Source organism: Hetaerina americana, unplaced genomic scaffold, assembly GCF_022747635.1.
Source record: "Hetaerina americana unplaced genomic scaffold, ioHetAmer1.1.p SCAF_1, whole genome shotgun sequence".
NCBI classification, from domain to species: domain Eukaryota; kingdom Metazoa; phylum Arthropoda; class Insecta; order Odonata; family Calopterygidae; genus Hetaerina; species Hetaerina americana.
The window spans coordinates 20,717,193-20,725,506 of record NW_027286069.1 but is presented as its reverse complement, the minus strand read 5'-3'; the positions used below and the strand labels follow the sequence as shown (position 1 = coordinate 20,725,506).

Below are 8,314 nucleotides of genomic sequence, written 5' to 3'. Positions count from 1 at the left end.
CTTTCTATCCGAAGAAAAACTGCTAATAACAAATAGTTCTAAGATGGACTTACGGAAGCGATTGATTAAGAGTTATATATGGAGTCCCATTCTCTATGGATATGAGACGTGGACGATAGGAGGAGCTGAGAAAAGAAGATTGAAGGTGATGAAAATCTTTTGATTATAAAGAAGAATGATGTAAATTTAATAGATGGATTAGCATAAGAAGGAGTACTTAGAGAGATGTGTGAAGATAAGAGGCCAATATAGACATAAAAAGAGGAGGGAATTTGATTGGAATCATCTTGCGGCACAATAGCTTAATGAAGACCGTAATTGAAGGAAGCATAAAAAGAAAACGGCAAGGATGAACTATGAAAAGCAGGCAATAGAAAATTTTGGTTAAATGGGTTATGAGGGACTGAAGAGATTGGCAGAGAACAGGATATAGATTAGAGAGATATCATGAACCATTCCTTAGGTTGATAACCTATAATGATTATATTATTTTGGATCTCAGTTTGTTTTTTCTCGCTGCTCAAATCCTCTCAAGGGTACCGTTCCCTTGTGAAGGTACGGTAACATGGTCTAAGTGAAAATATCTCTAGTTACGCGTGTACGTAGGTCTAAGGTGAGACGCAGTGCAGATTGACTAGTTTTACCAGCCGAGGGGAGGAAGTTAGAAAACGCTGAGGTGAGAATATTTAGGAAGAAATTCAAAGTAGCGAGGATTCGTCGGATGAGGAATGAGTTCACCAGGGGAACGGTCATGGTGGGGCTTATTGGTAAAAAAAATACAAGGAAGAAGGAAAAGATGGATTGGACTCGTGTAACGAAAGGCCGAAGAAATTGTTGAAAAAGAGTAGAGGATTTAAAAGCCGTAAGATAGCCATTAATTATTCTAATTTAAGGACGGGAGGTTAGAGAGTACCTGAGGAAAAAACGGTAGAGAGGATAAGAAGCGCTAGATTTGGAGATGTGGAGGAAGGAGAATGAAAGGTGACGACTCTTTGAGAATATGATAAAAATGAGAAAATGAAGAAGATTTAAGAGTACCTAACTCAAGGTTTACTAACATAATGAATTTTTTCCCTGCCATTTAAATCAACTGTTGTTAGGAGATGCTAGAGGAATTTCTAGCGTAATATTAACTCCTATTCAGCGTCTGAAATGCAGACATTTCTTTTCCCTCATCCACCTGTGGTTTCTCAGAAAGATATAGTACCGGAAAAGTCACTCAGCTTGGATGAACATTCAGGTGTGCCTGAAGGCATCACCTGGAATAGAACCAGGGTCCTTTAGTAGGTAATCCAGCGTTTTTATGCCCACTGAACCACCACGCCTTTCCACCATCTTCATTATGGAGAGTCTTGAAGTGAATATTTGGCATATATTGAAAACTTAAGGGGAGTTTAAGAGAAAGAAACGACAAGGAAGGAGGTTTGGAAAGTAGAAGAAAAAGGAGTAGGTTAAGCGCGATGCACAGAATAGTTAAAAATGAGGAAGCGTGGGAAGACTTAGGAAAGGTGATAGAAAAATCAAATTTTAATTGAAAAAACGACGACAGCTTTAAAATAAAAATAAGATGTAAAAACAAATAAGAAAAATATTAATTTTTAAACAAATGACTACTGAATGAGAACAGCTGCCTGGAGGTTTGTTTGAGCCCTGTCCATTCAAATGTAGGAGTTATAAGAATACGCGTAAAACAGCCTTGGGACAAAGAAGTGGGTGATAAACTTTATTGGTTGGTGATTGTAATATTACTTTATTTATTTAAAATGTTTTCCTGAGCGTGATGTGGATTCCTCTTGAATTCAACTGGGTGAAACTGTGTTGATTTTTGAGAACTAAAAACGTTGTAGTGATATTTAGATTTCTTTTTGCACTTTACATGTATACCACACAATAGAAACTATCACTGGGGTTTGCAATTAGTCTAAACAGCTCACGTGCTCACACTTTATGAATTTAAAGTACTTGAAAGCCGAGGCAAGTCACGACGGTTAGTTAAGACAGTCACGACGCACTCTACGAATCATGCCTGCCCTTTGAAGGTAATAGCAGGTGTTATAATGCGTGCACGGCTTCGCATTAACGTGTGTAGATACCTTTTTTGCTTCCTTAACTCAAATGGTAATAGCCCGTGGCTGTAGTAGGCGTAGGTATGACATACGCTATTCATCAATGAGTGGAGGACAAACCAACCTTTACCGTTCATTTAAATATTTAGTTTTAAAATATAAATTTATAGAACAATACAAGTTAATATAACATCCATAATGTGCACATGCTTTCATTATACGTGACGAAATATAAATTTACAAAACGCATAAGGCATTATAACACTCATATTGTGCAGATAAATTCACTGTGTTGGCTAGGATTGAAAGATTACAGACAAAAGATGGTGATGAAAAGAGACGTTTCATGTTAATGAAATCGCCAATTAATATGTAAGTGAAAGCAGATGTTGGTAAAATACGCAGTAAAAAAATGCATAAACAGAGAGTTATTAAATGTAATATTTATTTCCCAAATCCGAAGTTATCAAAAAAGGCCATACTAAATGGCCTAAATTTATGACTAATTCAATAAAAAATTTCTATCCCATAAAATTATTGCTATGGTTTTTCGTACGATTGCAATCAATTCAAAAATTCTCACTAAGTTAAGCTCATCTATCAGCATTATAAATCATCACTGTGAGTATACTAAACCATGTTTTTTTGTTCGTCATTTTAAAATAAAATCTGGACTAGTAATTAAATTGATTTGCTGCATGAGAAATTAAAACGGAAAAAAAACACTTCAAAATGTTCGAGTGTGATCATGCATGACTCGCGAAAAAAAGAAATAACGTCACTCGAACGTGTAGGTATCCTTTGCAAATAAGATGGACAAAATTTAATTTGGAATGAAACTTAGCGATGAGCTGAAAAGGGTGGATAATGGATGATATACCCTGCCGCGCTGGCAGTAGACCAGCAAAAACGTAACTTGACCTAGATTTGATGACGAGTTAATATTCTCACTCGATATCCAGCAGATCAATGCGCTGGGTGGACGAACCCCTGAACCATAATTCATCCACGACCATTTTCACGGTCAAAAAAGTTAAATCCATATTCTATTGCAATACTAGCTATTTACACACTGAAAAAAGAGCCCCTGTGGCCTAATGGATAAGGCATCGGTCTCCTAAACCGGGGATTGGGGGTTCGAGTCCCCCCAGGGTTGAATTTTTTTTCCTTTCCCAACGGAGCAATTTTAAATGGGTAACCCTGCATCTTCGACGTTTCAGTCTGTTCGGCTGTCTCTACCTTCTCAGACCCTAAACTCAAGTGCTCATATTCGCGCTGACCCATCAACATATCATATAAATCATTAAAAGATTTACTGGACGTAAACCGTGTTATTCATGTTCATTACAAGTAGAAAATTAAATGTTATGATGCATCTAGATATATTTAATTTATTTTGCATTAGTCCGAAAACAGCACTTCGACCTTTACATGGGAAGTTGAACATTAATATCACCATTTGACAATTACATACACCCAAGCCCTAGGTGGAGTAAATAAAATCTAGGGGAAACCGAATCCGCGACCTCTGGGTTGGCAGACGAGGACATTACCTCGCCACCACCGGTTTAATTTTATAGTTACTTTTTAAATTGATCTTTTGAGTTAGTCAAAAAATAATCTTCATATAAATAAAATTGTTTTTTAGAACTTATGATTAATATTGCTATTTGAATTTCAAATTGGAAAAGTTTGAAATTGAAAGCTTTTTGAAAGTCAAATTGATGATAAGTATTAAATGACGCGACATATTCACCAGTTTGTGGGTCACCGACAGCAATCTTCCAACCCTAACAATCCCCATGCCCTAAATCTGACCCACTCATATTCCACGAATATTTTTCTTAAGATTAAACATTTGCTATGCTTTTAAATGATAATTAAACTCTACGTTTGATTTTGTTTACCGGGCATCCAACATTATCGTTGAAGCAGTGCTATCACACTGAAAGTAATAATCACCAGAAATCATTTTTTACTATTTTTCACTAATCTAAAATATTCTATCGCTTAACGTCAACAAATACCGTAAATTTTCCACCATGTTTTTGTTTGTCTTGAAAATTTAGCATTAATTATTTATTAATATTATTCTACATCGGAATCCGATTGCATTTTACGTCTGGAAACAAATCTTCGGACATCCCAAGATACGTGCACCAATAGACGTATTTCTCCTTAAATCGAGGTTAGAAATTTTTTAAATTGACGGATGCTCAGATCATTGCCTTGGAAGATAATCATGTTCTAACTGTATTTTTATAGCATACATTGTTTACTGGCCAGTTATTTTTGACCCATGAAAGGAAACATAACCAGCTATTACTTAATATTGTCAGCAGATTAAAAGTTGCTTCTTAATGGCAGTAAGTGACAAAGTAAAATATTCATACTAAATTGCCTACGTTATTACCAAGTTTTGTGTTAAGATAGGAACTATATGCCAATATTAGCTGTTTTTCAAGAACACTAAACATACCAAGGTAATATTATTCGACTGGATTACTCATGTTTCGTATTTTTATGTCCTGCATTGATAATAATAGAGGAAATAGGCTAAGTACTTCAGTAACATTGTCTGGAATAAGAGCGTCTTTTTCTGGCAGTTTAAATAAATTTCACCCCATATAAAATATCTAAATTTATAGAGTGATCATTAACCTATTCAGGTAAGACAGTATTTATAAAACATGTCGCAGTTTTTTCCGATATACTTGCATTATAAATTCTACCGAAGAAAATTAATGCGTGTGCTCAAAGGACGATTACGCAAAGACGCAGAAATAGGGAAAAGATTACTGGTGAGTTCATGATTTTCAATTTCAACTGAAATGCTTATGGCTAAATTATTACCTTGGGATAACGGAAAAGAAATAAAAAAAACAGTAAAGTAAGTATTGAAAAGAGTCGAATAAGTTCTTAAGACGAGTTCACAACGTTAATAATCAAACGGATCTAAAATTTCTCACAGATTAAGTTAACATTTACTCTCTGTGCTTAGCCACGATGAAATTATTAAAGAGAAGCTAAAGTTTTGAGGGTCCTGGCAGCTATATACAACCAGTTAGTAGGCGTTATAGCTACATGAAACAAAGTGATTGTTTACAATGTGCGAAATGAGGAATAATTTTAAGATAAGGTATTCAATAACATAATTTGCATACTAAATTGATAGGCATTCGACACCAATTGAAAACAGGTTAGGATTGGGCTCACCTTGTACTGGACCAACGGCGTCTGAAATTCATGCATAAGGGTAGTAGTGGTCGGTTTATTTCCTTATGCCGTCTGTGGGAGATCCCTGAGAGATTGTCCAAGGGAGATCTGGTACTTGAAAGATCGCATCCGCAATCGGACCCGTGCTCTCTGGCCAGTGGGCCAACACTCTACCCACTGGAATGCAACGTCCCCAAGCGATAGTAATAACACTGAAATATTTTAAATTAGAAAAAAAATAATTTCTCTGGAAATATGCGTATTTGTGAAACGATTAGTAAATAAATGTCGACCTTTTAGAAGAGTTACGTGTAAAAGTTTTATGGAAAATATCGATGGCAACTTAGTTGCAAAAATCGCGTTCCTATCTATCTAAGAAATTAATATTCTTTCATATATTTTACCAATGGGACCACATAACCGAAGATTGAATTCAGGAATAGACACTCTGACAGGCATTAAATAAAAAATAAATACTATTTGAAGAAATTTTTGAATGCATATATGAGTGAGTAAAATAAATTATGGTGCAACAAAAGAAAAATTGAGGAATTTTTCTCCGACGACGAGGAATCAATCGATCGCGGTGTGCGGGGATAGGGGGAGGGGAGTTGTGGCGACCGTGTTTCAAGGGGGTGGTTGGGTGAGGGAGAAAGAGAGAGAGAACTCAGAAAAAAAGTCGCAAAAAGTGGGTATTTATTAGGTGAAAATTGCTACGGAACCGAACACTTCGGTGCGTCGAAATTTTTTTGGTGGAAATAATGGACAGTTTTACGTCATCCATAACCGCGTTTCTCTCCTCGTCCATAAGAATGCCTGCTTCCCTCCTCCTTCGGGGTTCCATTGTCCACGTGCGAGACACGCGGGTTTTTTCCCAACAACACTGCGGCGTCAGGCTCAGCGTGAGGAGAGCCAAGACTAGGCGAACTCAACGAGACGGGCGTATATAAAAGTGAAATGAAACAAGACCCACCCACTTCCGCGTCCCTAACGTTATACCACAAAGGCGCCTCAGAAATGGCTTGCTAACTCATCAATAGGGCAAATAAATCACTCCTCAAATTTAGGGATGAGGTCGCTTTGGAGGATATTCAAACTCGTTGGGCAGCAGAAGGGAGAGAGGTATAGTAAAGAACTAAATATGGAACGTATCCTTCTATCAGTGTCGGGAAGTGTACCCTAAAATCAACGACAAGTCTTAACCCCAGCAAGCAAAATTTTGAGATAATAGACATAGCAGGGTGATTGGGTGCCTTTGAGATGTGGGCGTAATGAAGAATGGAAAATTTAAAATTGACGCAGAGGGAAACTAATGAATGTGTTTCAGGCAGAATGGTGGAGAATGAGAGAGGGTTGTTGGGAGAAGTTAAATGGGGAAGGAAAGATAGATGCCAAACGCGAACAGACAGGTAGGAGAAAGAAAAGCCTATGCAGGTTGGACGACATGAAGGAAAGTAAAATGTATGTAAAGAAGGGTTTATTCCAGTGTAGGGTACCAGGTTGTTTACATGAAGCTAAGTGTCTTGTTTGACAAAGCTAAGAAATGCAGCGATCTTAAACCTACGTCTACCCAAAATCTTAAAGGGCTATCTACCAAATGATCATACTATTTGAAACTCCAGAATTACAAGTGAATGGTGAATTAAAAACTGGTAAATCCTAGAAGTATTTAAAGTTAAAAATTACCGAATTGCAAGTTTATTTTCCATCGATACCTTGGATTACAGAGATATCCGTATTTCTAAGAATAAAGCAGCTATAACAAATGACCCAAACCATAAACAATGCTGGTTTAACCCGTGGAAATATGATTTTAACTTAAAAATTGTGTAGTAATGAATTTTTAATGAATGAAAAACGATAAATTCCCTCACGAACGCCTACTGCATTGGGAACACCGAAATAGAGTGAGTAGAATAGATTAAATACTTTAGGCCTTACTCTAACTAACGACCTCTCCTGGAAGAGACATACTACCTTGATCAAAAAGTTCCCGGAATAACCACCGTGTGGCGCTCCCATCGTTCCGATTTGAGTTCTGTTTTTTTGTTAAATTGGTACATCTGTTGTTGATATTCCCTTTAAATCTTAGTGTCATAACTTGACATTTGCAAAAGTTACGTAGCCAAGAGTACATCTATCTCTGTGTGTGTTGGTGATTTTTTACAATTTCAGAAATGGATTTAAATTTGCAACAACGAACTTGTATTAAATTTTGCGTAAAAAACGGATTTAGTGGCGCACGGACGTTGGAAATGTTGGAAAAGTGTTTCGGCAACGATTCTCTAAAAAAAACGGTCGTTTACCAGTGGCACGAGCGGTTCAGAAGTGGTCGTGAGTCAATCGAAGATGATGAACGCAGTGGCAGACCATCGACATCGAAAGTCGGTGAAAAAATTGATAAAGTAAAAGAAATGTTGGTCAATAACCGCAAATTAACCATCAGAGAAATAGCGGAGGACTTGAACATTGCCTATGGATCCGCCCAAGACATTGTGGTTAATGATTTGGGTTTCCGTCGTGTAGCAGCAAAGTTGGTGCCAAAAAGACCTCAATTTCATGCAAAAAAGAGACCGTGTTGACGTCGCAAAAGACATGATTTGCGAGGCTGAATCCGATCCCACATTCATCAAAAGGATCATTACTGGAGACGAGACGTGGGTTTATGAGTACGACACGCAATCCAGACATCAGGCAAGTGAATGGCGTTCACCAAATGAGCCGAGACCAAAAAAACCACGTCGTTTTCAGTCAAAAAAGAAGGCAATGCTGACGGTTTTCATGGATTACAACGGTGTAGTGCATCATGAATTTTTGCCAGAAGGCCAGACAGTAAACAAAGAGTATTATTTGGGCGTTATGAGACGTTTGCGTGAAGCAATTCGCCGAAAGAGACCAGAAATGTGGGCAGAAAACTCGTGGATTTTGCACCATGATAACGCACCGTCGCACAGTGCTATCATTATTCGTAATTTTTTGACGAAAAATGCAACAAATACCATCCAACAGCCACCGAATTCACCTGATTTGGC

General features: G+C 37.4%; 1 non-coding gene across 1 annotated transcript; it reads left to right on the top strand.

Annotated features, from left to right (window-relative positions):
• Positions 1-3,148: 3,148 nt before the first annotated feature.
• TRNAR-CCU (transfer RNA arginine (anticodon CCU)) lies at positions 3,149-3,222 on the top strand. The gene has a single exon. It is a non-coding gene; the product is annotated as a tRNA-Arg (tRNA).
• The last annotated feature ends 5,092 nt before the right edge of the window (positions 3,223-8,314 follow it).